The 13,326-nt window shown below is 44.2% G+C and overlaps 1 long non-coding RNA gene across 1 annotated transcript; it reads right to left on the minus strand.

The window, feature by feature from the left end:
* Window positions 1-616: 616 nt before the first annotated feature.
* On the minus strand, window positions 617-9,863 carry LOC143521357 (uncharacterized). The gene is made up of 4 exons (XR_013132727.1): window positions 9,030-9,863; window positions 7,062-7,131; window positions 5,815-6,956; window positions 617-1,708 (listed from the first exon to the last, which is right to left on the minus strand). It is a non-coding gene; the product is annotated as an uncharacterized LOC143521357 (long non-coding RNA).
* Window positions 9,864-13,326: the final 3,463 nt, after the last annotated feature.

A 13,326-nucleotide genomic window follows, 5' to 3' on the forward strand; every position in this document is an offset into this window, starting at 1 on the left:
CGGCCTCCCCGCTCTGCCCGCTCAAACCCCCTCTGGCCTCCCCTCTCTGCCCGCTCAAACCCCCTCCGGCCTCCCCGCTCTGCCCGCTCAAACCCCCTCTGGCCTCCCCGCTCTGCCCGCTCAAACCCCCTCTGGCCTCCCCGCTCTGCCCGCTCAAACCCCCTCCGGCCTCCCCGCTCTGCCCGCTCAAACCCCCTCCGGCCTCCCCGCTCTGCCCGCTCAAACCCCCTCCGGCCTCCCCGCTCTGCCCGCTCAAACCCCCTCTGGCCTCCCCGCTCTGCCCGCTCAAACCCCCTCCGGCCTCCCCGCTCTGCCCGCTCAAACCCCCTCTGACCTCCCCGCTCTGCCCGCTCAAACCCCCTCTGGCCTCTCCGCTCTGCCCGCTCAAACCCCCTCCGGCCTCCCCGCTCTGCCCGCTCAAACCCCCTCCGGCCTCCCCGCTCTGCCCGCTCAAACCCCCTCCGGCCTCCCCGCTCTGCCCGCTCAAACCCCCTCCGGCCTCCCCGCTCTGCCCGCTCAAACCCCCTCCGGCCTCCCCGCTCTGCCCGCTCAAACCCCCTCCGGCCTCCCCGCTCTGCCCGCTCAAACCCCCTCCGGCCTCCCCGCTCTGCGAGGCAATAATCTGCTCATCTGGAGACAGAAATCAAACCCAGTTATTCCTCCAGCACGCGTTCAGTCAGACTGGCCAGTTCAGAACCAGTTTGCTCCGCCTCATTCTGCCCTGTGTGCATGCATGTGCGAGCGCGCGCATCTGAAATTACTGACCTCATCTACGGCCCAGCTACCACACACTCCAGCCTGAAGTGGGCATGGCCTAGTGCCTGTGCATACTTCATGTGGAAATGAGGCAGAAGGAATAGAAGTCTCCACAACATCTCCTCTGTGGGTCATTTTCCGATGTTGCAGAAAGCTCCACTTAATGTGATTCAGACATACGTTATGTATTAGATACCAGCGTTAGACGCAGGTTTTTATTGATTTATTTTTACATATCTTTACATTTGTCCCAGCCTCTCTCATTTCATGGGGCTGTCAAATGTGACCATGTTAAAACCTGCATTGCTCTACTCAGACAGAAGAGGTCTCCCGTCTCGCCGGCGGGACTCGGTCTCAGGCGCACGCCCACTCACAGGCCCGTGCCTCCCTGCCAGACGCCCGGCGTCTGTGCGACTCAGCGGATCACAGCCTGTGGCCACTACGGCCTGCTTAGGTTAAAGCACAAGACAGTTAACACAGAGACTAAAATGTAAGGACATGTATTCATTAACAATCGCTATAGAGGCAGTTATATTTTGCAAGGGACGCTGAATTGAAAGGGACTGAGTCTTCAGTCCATCTTCTGGCCACTGCCATCCCAGAATGACTATAAATGTACTCACGCTGTCACTGATTTATTGTTTGTTTTGAGAGTAATTCACGAGATGTATTAATGAATGCAAATGCTTTCACATGGGGAGAGGCATGATGTCTGAGAAGTAGACACACTCGTTTTGATGATATTTGTAATGACACTTTTAGCTGTGAGCAACTTACTGGATTTCCATGGTGTTGACCTTTTATCACCAGATGACGGAGGGTGATCTGACAGTGGTTTGAGCTGCAGGTTCCCTGGCACATGTTCACTGCAGGAGGTCGAGCTGTTGAAGGCATCTAATCCCCCTCTCCATGATGTAGTTCTTTGGTCACACAATCTATGAATGTTCCTATTCTGATGCACACACACACACACACACACACACACACACACACACACACACACACACACACACCATTCTGCGCATTACACATAATTCTACAGTGTAATATAGAAGAATTGTATAATTTTAGCATTATGGAACTCTTTTTATATATGTTTGACACAAATAAGATAATTATCTATTCCAATCAATGGTTTTATATTTAGTACAAACATTTCCATTAAAAAAATCTGGTAATCCCACTAGAGTGCAGTAATGGTAACTGTAAATTGATCACATGTACTAACATATAGAACTGGCTTCACAAAATCTTAAGTGGTAAAACTCCTTGGAAATAACATAGAACCATCTTGATTTTGAACAAAAACCACCAACCAAACCTACATATACATACTAGAAAAGATATAAAAAGGTTTCGCATTTTGGTGACAGTAAAATATCTCGGTAGCAGTGTGGCTCACCCTTCCATGCAACATTGATTGGAATATTTGATTTTGAATATACAGCAAACTAAAGTTAGTACAGTTACTACAGAAAATCCTCTTTAACCTTTATTTAAGCAGGTAAATCCCTGTTCCATCCTGCTACATTTCATTTATATCCAATGAACATTTAAGGGGGATCTTGGACATGAGTTTGGGCATTGACTCCAGGTTCTGTGATGGTGGGGGTTACACCCAAGTGCTCTGACACTGAATGGCCCAGCTGTATTGTGTAAGCTTTAAAACATGGCCCTCCGGGGTCTATAAAGATCCTCTACATGCTTTGTTCTCTCCATTGCCGTGTAACAGCCCTCAGCCCGCTAGCCCCCACTGGACAAGACTGGCGGAGATTCCACAGAGAACTGGATCACACTCGTTGTCTACCTTGTTCATATTCAGGGCCACTACTCCTCACCCGCCGTGTCACTTAGCAAAATAAGAGAGTGATTATCCTCCGGCTTACAGGACGCATCTCGATCACGGTAATGATCATCAAATAGCAGTTATTACTACTCCAGTACCAGATCACCTCTATCTGATCAGGGCCGGTGTTAGGTATGTGGCCGCAGTCTGTGGACTCCAGAACAGTGCCACAGAATGTGGTTAACACCTAACCTCCTATACCCAGCACTACAGAACCTGCTGTGTAGCTGAACCCTCTTTCTTGTGGTCTTTACCAACAACAAAAAAAACAAATAAAGCAAACTGTCACAACTGTACAATGGTAAAGGCATTAATTTTCTTAAACTCATATAAATGAGGAGTGAGTACACATAAGTATATGAGTATGGAGGTGATTTTGATAGTAGTGCAACAATAGACAGCTTTCTTGTTAAGCCAGCTCCATGATATAGTGTAATAGTGTAACTCTTGCTGGACACACTGTTCTTGGACAGTCCTGGGACACTGGAGGTTGCTAAACACTGTTGGTCTCCAGAGGGAAGACAATGTAGGACAGAGTGTTTGGAAAAGAGAGCAAGACAATCACTCCTTAAAGCTGGACAAGCTGAGGTAATGTCCTCTGATGTAACTGTGTTTCTGTAAATGTGAGGCCATGTGATTTATAACATCACATTCCCCAATGAAAAGCCATTTCAATCTCTCAATCATTTATAAAGAAAATATTTGGTTAGGATTTTTGATAAGGAATTTAGATGGTAAATTAAATTTTAAATGTTTTACATCTAGGATGTCTATATTTTGTTAACAATCCATTGGTTAATGGTCGTAAATGGACTTCATAAACAGGGCAAAAGTTTTAAAAGACATTCTACATCTATTCATGGTTCTGGATAAAAATAGTTATTTAAATTACCACACGCACCTACAACCAATTTTTGTTTATAATTACTATGGGCCTATATATTATTATATAGTTTTGCTCAATTGCTTACACACATTTTGAGAAACAGGATCTCTGTTCTAAGATGCCTACACATATTTTGCAAGAAGCTGAACAAGGAAATTCCTTAAAATAAAACACTCTCCTTAAAATAAAACCTTCCAGAGTGGCACACGTGCTTACTATTCTACAACAAACCACGTTTTCACACACTACACCAATCCACAGAGAACACACTCACCTGACTGTTCGTCTTTGCTTTGTCAACACACTAGAGACAACAAGCAGACATGCATTATTTTTTGAAGGGTTAGTCATGGTTATTGATGGTTTTGAACGCTTTGAGTTTCAGACACCGTGCTGCACATGTGTATCGGTGAATTGTGTTGTCTAAAGGCAGACGACTAACGTCTACTGACCGTGATGTCAGCGTCCTAACATTCCTGCAGCCTGGACAGCAGTGGGAGATGATGATCTGATTCTTGTACATACACGTGTATGTTACGGTACAGCTGGAAACGCTCTGAAATGTTCCAGCCCTTACGGGGGTTCATGACGCGCATCTCTGTGCATCTCTGCCTTGGCAAGCCCTGTCTGGGAGCGCAATGGAGACCTGGATGACCAGCTCAGGTGATTAACCTCCAGAAGGATGTGATGATTTATTCTAACCAATCATATGTTGATGAGGACTGCAGACACGCCCCCACACCGTGGAAAAAAGGAAAGAATGTTCAAATATAGGGTTGGAAATAATGGTGGGTTTCTAGTGCAATAATAGTAACAATGTTAATTGATATAACACTTGATAAAAGTCCAAACAAAAGTTCCTATTGCTGTAATTTCTTTCTCTTCTAAAAGTGTTGATTTTGCCTGCTCAGGGGCTACTGTTATATAGTGAGAGCTCGGTTACACATGTCAGTGCTGCTGACTGCTCGTGTCCAGTTGACCTGATTTGAAGTTCATTGGCTCACAGGTGTAGACAACTCATTCGTTATGTGGATGACATCCCTCTGTGTGTGGCATTTCTACAAAACATAAAACACTATAAATGCTTTATATTTTCTTAGACACAGATACGTAGTCTTTTAGCACGATATTCTTAATGGAAAATATCATTTTAATCTAGAGCCCCTGCACTGCTACAGATCTGCAGAGAGAAGCTCTATGGTGTTCGTCCGTTTGCTTCTATGACTCCCAAATTCACGCATTTTCGAGACATGAGAGAATACCATGAAAACAGTTTTTAGAAGTGCAGTACAGAGTAGAGTGTAGTGGTCTGCAAAGGGAGTTTCAATGATAATCAAGTATAATAAAAAAGTTATTGCACCGCCAACACAGGCAAAATAAACCAGAGCTGCAGTGACCGGGAATTGTGGGTCACTGCAACAGCAGTTCAACACCAAAGTGAAGTCCATCAAGAACTGTACTATGCAGAGCCTTTAATGAAAACATCAGTATCTCCTCCAATAACTATGATATAGACATATATTGGTGAGAACACTAACTCTCTCTCTCTCTCTCTCTCTCTCTCTCTCACACACACACACACACACACACACACACACACACACACACACACACACACACTCTCACTCTCTCAGAAAGAAAAAGACAGACCACACATGCAGTATCATTATTCTGGACAGGGTGTTCTTGGCAAATGTTGTTTATCAAACTGAAAGAACTTGATATTTTTGACACTTGGGAAAATGTGTGATGTTTTAAATACTATGTTGTTTGTCTGTGGTAAGGAAGACAGCTTATGAGTGCTCACATTTCACACGTTGAGAAGGAAACATAGTGAGAAATAATGGGACACAAAGTTCGCAACGACCATTGCACCTTCTTATTTTCCACAAACACACACCACCCCTAGCACAACACACACACATGCATGCACACACGCACACACATGCGAGCATACACACATATTTTCCAGAGCATGATACATTTAGAGGACAGTCACACATTGAGAAATTTTGTTGATGAAATTCTGACAACCTTTTTAATAAAAACCCAGAATAGAAGTCTTGAAATGCAGTCAAAAGTAAGAGCTCACCATACCATGAGCCAATGCCCACCAAGGGTATAAAATAAGGAACTCTCCACACTATTGGCCAGTCGACTAAAAGTGTTATGTGATACGAATACAAATACCAACAAACATATAAACTATAAACAAATATACAAACAGAAACACCAAATAAATTTCAGTGGCATAAGAACCCCTTGATGTAGCTGCACCAGAGAAGCCCCTTGGTGCGTACGCGGGGTAAGAGAACATATCACTTACTGTCCCTCTGGACACTGTGACTGAGATTTCGCAGGATGAACTCTGATTTCCCATCTTCCATTATTTGATATTTGGTCTGTTATTTCACTGAAAACATGCCAGCTTATCAATCCCTCCCTCTAAGAGGAAAGAGATACTCATGTTGTGTTGGTTTTAGCCCACTGGCTGAGTTTATTTCCTTGCTGAAGGGCAACCCCGCAGGCCTAATGTCCTTTAAAGGAAAATCTCCTCCGTTCCCCTCCGCGCACACACAAAAGCTTTAGCCTTCATGCTTTCTTGTTGTAGATATAAGGCCGCACTCATTCACAGCTCCCTGGATGCATTTGATGAAGCACAAAGAAAAGTTCCACATTTGTGTCCAATCTGCTCATGCTGGCCTGCCCAACATCTACTGGCTAAGATTTACACCCTGGACCAAAAGGATGTAATCTGCTGCAGTAATACACAGTGTGTGTATGTGTGTGTGAGAGAGAGAGTAAGAGAGGGGCGGGGGGGGGGGGGGGGCAAGAAATAGGATGCTGTGTATGTGTATTGTTTTTCAGTTGACAGCAGCATTGATTTAAAGGTAAAATGGGATGATGTGTTCGTTGTTTTTGAATATGGAGGTCAGCACAGTGTATCAAAATAGCAATCAAATGACCAAACGTAAGAAAGACTACATGACAAAAGAGCAAAATATACAAAAACACACAGATGCATAAACCGCACACATGAAATGTATCATATATCGGATGCATTGCACACACACACACACACACACACACATACACACACACACACACACACACACACACACACACACACACACACACACACACACACACAAACCATAAAGCAATGCTTGCAGACAGTCAGATGCTGCTGCATATTTTTGCCCCTGTGAAGAATTTTTTTGTTTAGTTTAGTGTGTGTTGGGCCAAGCTGATTTGGTAAGTTTAGTGTGTGTTGGGCCGAGCTGCTTTAGTAGGTGTAGTGTGTGGTGGGCCAAAGCTGCTTTGGTAAGTTTAGCGTGTGATGGGCCGAGCTGCTTTGGTAAGTTTAGCGTGTGTTGGGCCGAGCTGCTTTGGTAAGTTTAGTATTTTCTTTCTCTTCCATTTTCATTTTCATACTGGAATCCTCCTCAAAAACATTCCAGCCAGGATCTGAAACAGAATGAAAAGTATTTAAGGAATTTACAGAAATGTTTTTTGCTGATTTAGTCTCAGGTATGGGTAGACCAATACAAAGACCAAGTCTGAGCACCATACCAACACTCCAAAATGTTTTTCAGTGGCCATCTCCAAGATTTCCAGATGGTTAGTGGGCTGAATCTGCAAACTACTGAGACAAGAATGTCATTAATATTCGGCACAGATTCAGTGGGGTAGGAGCAGTTAGGGTTGCAAAAAAGTTTCAGATGTCATTATTGAAATGAAACATTATTGTCCAATATTTCTTTTATTGTTCATTATATCAGCTTTTTTTTACTACTACGATATTCAAATTCATGAAATTTTCTACTTGGGGTAATGACATTTTTTGCTATGGTGTGAGCTAGCTTGTGGGACCTTCAGTGGAGCTGTGGACATGAGAAAGCCATGCATGCACACAGCTGAAGACGTCTGAGAGTTTACAGTTCTCCATGAAGGTGAAGACACTGAGGGTGAAGACACTTTCAGCAAGTCTGCTCAGTGGTAAATGATCCAACAATTCCAGGGTGGTCCATACTACTTTGAAAGTTCCACAGACTAATAATGATATGATGTTAAAACCATCAGGCGGCAATCCTGGGAACGCCTTGGTATCCCCTCAGAAGAGCTGGAGGAGATGGCTGGGGAGAGGGAAACCTGGGCCTCCATGTATAGGCTAATGGCAGTCATGGTCTGGTGGTTAGGGAACTGGTCTTGTGACCGGAAGATTGTGGGTTTGAGTCCCGGGCCCTAGGCCGTGACTGAAGTGCCCTTAAGCAAGGCACTTAACCCCAACTCCTTCCTGGGTGATGGGTTAGGGCTGCCCATTGGCCTGGGCATGTGTGCACCACAGCCCTCTAATTACTTAAGTGTATGTGTGTGTTCTGACTGCACAGATGGGAAAATGCAGAGGACTAATTTTGAGGGGGATGACACAATTGACAATATTGTAACAAACTTTTTTTTCTTATTGCCCCCGCAACCCAGACCTGGATAAGGGGATGCAAATGGATGGATGGATGGGTGGATGGACCTTCAGGCACCAGCATAACTAGAGTTCTAGTCCCAGTCTTGTTACTGCTTTGTGCAAAACCAATTTTTTATCTGGATTTTTTGACCCCCCCCCCACACACACACACACACAAACACTCCACAGCTTCATATACACATAACTCACAGACGCACATGCAAACTTATTTCCCAAACATTGTATGGCAGAGTATGTAGAACACAACCTTCTGTGTGTGATTCGTGTGTGAGAGTTCTGTGGAGACTTCCTCTCTGGTTCAACACAACACAAGCACTTTTGTAGATTACTGGTTCCTCTCTCCCCACGACCAGACCACAAAATGCATCACAACATACAATTTTGTGTCTTTAAGATTCTCCAAAGATATTCAGTATGCATGCCTATAATTATGTCAGAGTGAATGTATTCATGTGGTAGATGTCAGAACATAAGTATATATATTGTATTATATATAACACTAATATACAGCAAATGCATTATACAGCACACAGCACACTATAAGGCTCATGTAGAATTCATACTGGGCTCTTATGTAACAGTTAAATTGTTGCTGTCCAGCTGTATGAATGTCTAGAGCAGTAAGGCCATTATTTATACATCCGTTAATTTCACATACTCTCTCTCTCTCTCTCTCTCTCTCACACACACACACACACACACACACACACACACAGAAAACTCTGCAGAAACATGTCTGCAGAGTAATATTCCAGCATTCTTGACATATGCATCAATCCAAATGTCTCACATAACACATACATGCACACAATGAAAAAGATAATAGTACATAAGACACACACACTCACAAACACACACAACTAGTCATGTATCCACTTCTTTTTTTCTTTCATTATGACCCTCTTTGTTTCTCTCTCTCTCCCTCTCTCTCTCTCTCTCTCTCTCTCTCTCTTTCTCTCTCGCGGTTTCTCTCTATATCTCACACATGCTTATGCACACACACACACACACACACAGACATATGTGCACAGCCTGTGTGTAAAAGGGTATAGGCTGACCTCTGACCCGCTCTTCTCCTGTGTCCATCCCTGTACCACTTCAGTCCGACTGTGCGGGTGACGTCATGGCACACGAACAACGGCTAACAGAGCGAGTGTTTGTTTCCAGTCGTCGGGGGAGACCGAAACTCCACTGCACTGACTCATCTACTAGCCCGGTGCTGAACGCCTGCGCAGCCAATCACACGCATCGCAGCTCGGAATGTTCATCACGCTCCGGGTTCCAGAGGCTCTTCTAGTGTTCTGCACAGGCATCACATGGAAAAACCAGCCGTAATAACACCGTGTCATTACCCGACCAGCTCTACGTCTGGCCCTCACGATGAACAAATATGCAGACATTCCTCGGTGTGTGTGGAGGGTCTGATGATCCATGTCCCGTACGACACGGAGCAGCTACCCACCACTACTGAAGCACGCGGCTTCTGGCTCCCATGTGTCTAGCTGCATGCCTCTTTCATAAGATCACTCTGCTGTGAAGCTTCACATGAGAGTGCACAGGACCAGCCAACTGCTTCCATGGGACTGCTGAGAAGAACTGTATCTGTGCCCTGAACATATGTATGCTCTGTCCGGTTGCAGAACCCCTGTTTAAACACACTCTTTCCTGCACATATTTTTCCAGAAAGTTCAGTAACTCACCATTTCAAAGCAAAAAACTAAATTGCTTTCAAGTTGTACTGATTTCCCATTAGTCTTGAAAATGATTTTAAGACACACAATCCTTGAACACACACACACACACGCACACACACGCACGCACACACACAGCAGTTAGTTACCATAGAAGGTTTAGCATGCAAATTTACTGAGCACTCATGACCATCATGGAGACACGGCAACCTCCTTCCAATCAAATCACAGGAGCCTGAGTTTCCATGGAAAATCAAGAGCACAAGCAGCCGTGCTCCGACTGAGTTGCGGCCTTTAAAGAATCTATTCACCAAACGTCACTGCAAATACCCAATCAGACGGCTGATGGAAGAGAAGGCCGCTACCTTTACAAAAAGCCATCTATATCACATGTGTTTACTTTACAATCACATGTGTTTACTTTACAAGTAAAAGGCTGAGCTGACTCTGTGTAAGTCTACATGTGTCAAAGTCCAACAGAAGTGCTGCTATTGGCGCAGGGTTAGAGGAGCAGGGCCTGGGGGGGGGTGGGGCCTGGAGGGGGCAGGGCCTGGGGTGGGGCCTGGGGGCGGGGCCTTGGGCGGAGCTGCACCTTCAGGACAGATGGGCGGAGAATCTGCAGCTGGCAGCTCCGAGGGACAAGATGAAGGAAGGAACACCATTAGACACATGACTGCTCTGAAACATGTGACACAGCCCTGCTGTTAGAATAAACGGCCTGACCCGTCTCCACACAACACCCCCTCCCCATCCCCAACACCACAAGCACCCTTCTCTCCCTCCAGTCTGCCCTTTTGATTCATATCAGCACATACCTCATTCTCTCTCTCTCTCTCTCTCTCTCTCTCTCTCTCTCTCTCTCTCCACGGTCTCTGACAGGTTTGTGAAAATGATAAATGATACATGCTGGTGAGGTGTAGCTACTCTCCCAGGTGAAACAGGTTTTGCTCATATATGTCCAAAGAGACCTTGAACTACAGAATTGTATCTGGTGGAATGAAAGTTCAGCATGAACGTCTAATACCATTATTAGATGTGCCGTCCTGGTTTGGTGAAAAATCCCACTGCAACTGGAGGACTAGTATGAACGTAATCAGCTGATCTCATAGCACTGACTGCTTGTTTTTGAGGTTTTGTGTCTTTGTCCTATTTTCCTGATTGAGCAGTTTAAGCAAGCAGGAGCTTGTGCAATAAGAGAACGGAGTAACCCTAAATAGCACATGGAGGAGTCCAATCAGAGCAAAGTGAAGGTAGAGACTCCAGACACACAGCAACTAAGACGTTTCTGTTTTCACCAGTTACACGAGAGGACAAATATCCTCATTTAGAATGTGCTCCAGACAGAAGCCATCATTACTCACTGTACATCACCTCACACCTCACATTTATAAACACACACACACACACACACACACACACACACACACACACACACACACTTTCGTGCACAGATATGTACACATGTATGCAGACACACGCACACACATTTTAAAGTAGCATATATATACACACACACTTACTCCTGTGGTTTACAGACAGGACAGAGGTTATTTATTTTACATGTTCCAGATTTGGAGATCATTTATCTTACTGTTTATGCCAAGATTAAAAAAACAAGAACAAAAACAAAAACTCTGATTGAAACTATTCACATCCATGGTCACACACACACACACACACACACACACACACACACACACACACACACACACACACACACACACACACACACCTACTGAAATCTGAAACCACAAAATAAAAATAAATTATTAAAGGAAGTGTGTTTGCGCTGTGCTCACATAGAAAAATCTCTCCCCTGTTTGCCCAGTTTGAACCATTTGTGTCAACTGTTCACACCAGACAAATCTTTCTGCCACTTTCATTGCAACAGGAACTTGTTTCAAATCGAGAGAATCTCTTCCACACCACAATTATCATGCACCTGCATCAGTGCAAGTGTCCCAGCACTCTGGCTTGGAGACAGCAGCTGGGCACCTGGCCTGGGTGCCCTGGGGGTCGTCTTGTAAACCTCTGCATATGGCTTTAGCTCATAGAACTCCTACGCTAACTATGAACTAACTTTACAAAACGACATATCTATTAGATCCTTAAAAAAACAGGAAATTGTGTCATGATGTGGAGAGGAGGAAATAAACTCCACACCATCACCTCCTCCAACATGGCTATAGGCCGATGCTTTGTGCAAAACAGAGGAAGGGGGCAAAGTGTGTGTATGCGCACGTCTATTATTGCCATGATTTACTTCTCAGAAAGATCTGAAACTGCTGACACAAAACTTCCTGAAACAATAAGAAAATGAGATATAAACCTTCCAAAACAAGTAGACACGATTCACCATAAACTGTTCTATTAAGATATGATCACACAATCTCCCCTGACTCGGTCATTAATACCCATCACCAATTTATGGGGTTTTCTTTTGAGCAGTGTTTCAAATCAACTTTCCTTTGTGTAGTTTACTTTTGACCTTTAGAGAGACTACTGGTGGGCCTCTGTTGTAACGGTTTGCTGGGCAAGTTTATGCAGGCTTGTTATTCCTGGCATACAGACCTCAAGTTTATGCCTGACAACCAGTGGGAATGTGCTGGATGAAGCTATAGGTTCCACCTTACATAAAGGCCACTTACACACTTACACAAGGCAGACTAGAAAATGGCCTAGCACAAACAATTATCAGCTTAATGGCTGTTTTTCATGGGGTGTTGGGGTGGTGTCACATACTCAACCATAAAAAGGCAGGCTGGCAATATACAGTCAAATCAATAAAAATGAGTTAAACTGCCTTTTGCACTCCAAGCAGTTTTCGTCAGTGTTGGCGTTGCTGTTTTACATATTTTCAAAAGTTTCTAATGAGAAAATGAACCATCATGTGGATCAGATCCACTCACATGTTACAACATCTGAGAGCATTAAGTATAGATCATTCTCAAAAGAAACACCCAGATACAACACAGCTACAAAGGGGTGAAAACGAGTGTCCAAGGTTACTTATTAGACTGCAGCAAAACCCCTGCTGAATTTCTGCACGATACACCAGTGTGACACTATGATATGTTTCAAGAAGGTTTAAATACACCCATAACTAGTAGCTGGTTACTGACGGGCAGTGGTGGGTTATCAGGGCCTGCAAGGCCTAAAAAATATCTGAATAACAAACTGATGTTAATTATATTTTGTCCATGAATACTTAAATAAGCATTAAATAATTCCAAAATGGTCTGTCTGATTCCTTTAATAGCTTTTCCGATGGTTGTGCTGTTTCCAGACATGCATTTTCATATTAAAGCATTTAACCAATCACATTTCAGCCATCAAGAAGTCTGCTTGGAGGCCTTCACAATCCAGTTTGCATGCCTTCTAACACAAAATGAATGGCGATGAAACAAAATGAATGTTGCGTCAACCAATCAGATTTTGAGTCACCAGGGCCTTCTAGCAGGCGTGTGGCATTCAGATTGGCCCAATCTAGCTATGTTGTCACCCCACATAATCTAGCTATGTTGTCACCCCACATAATCTAGCTATGTTGTCACCCCACAATGGCTGAAGGAAAAGGAGAACTAGATTTGGTGGCAGATTTACTTTTAATGCCATTTTCAAGAAATTGTTAAGAAAGGTTGAACAACTCTGAGGCTAGCTGGCC

Source organism: Brachyhypopomus gauderio, chromosome 8, assembly GCF_052324685.1.
Source record: "Brachyhypopomus gauderio isolate BG-103 chromosome 8, BGAUD_0.2, whole genome shotgun sequence".
NCBI classification, from domain to species: domain Eukaryota; kingdom Metazoa; phylum Chordata; class Actinopteri; order Gymnotiformes; family Hypopomidae; genus Brachyhypopomus; species Brachyhypopomus gauderio.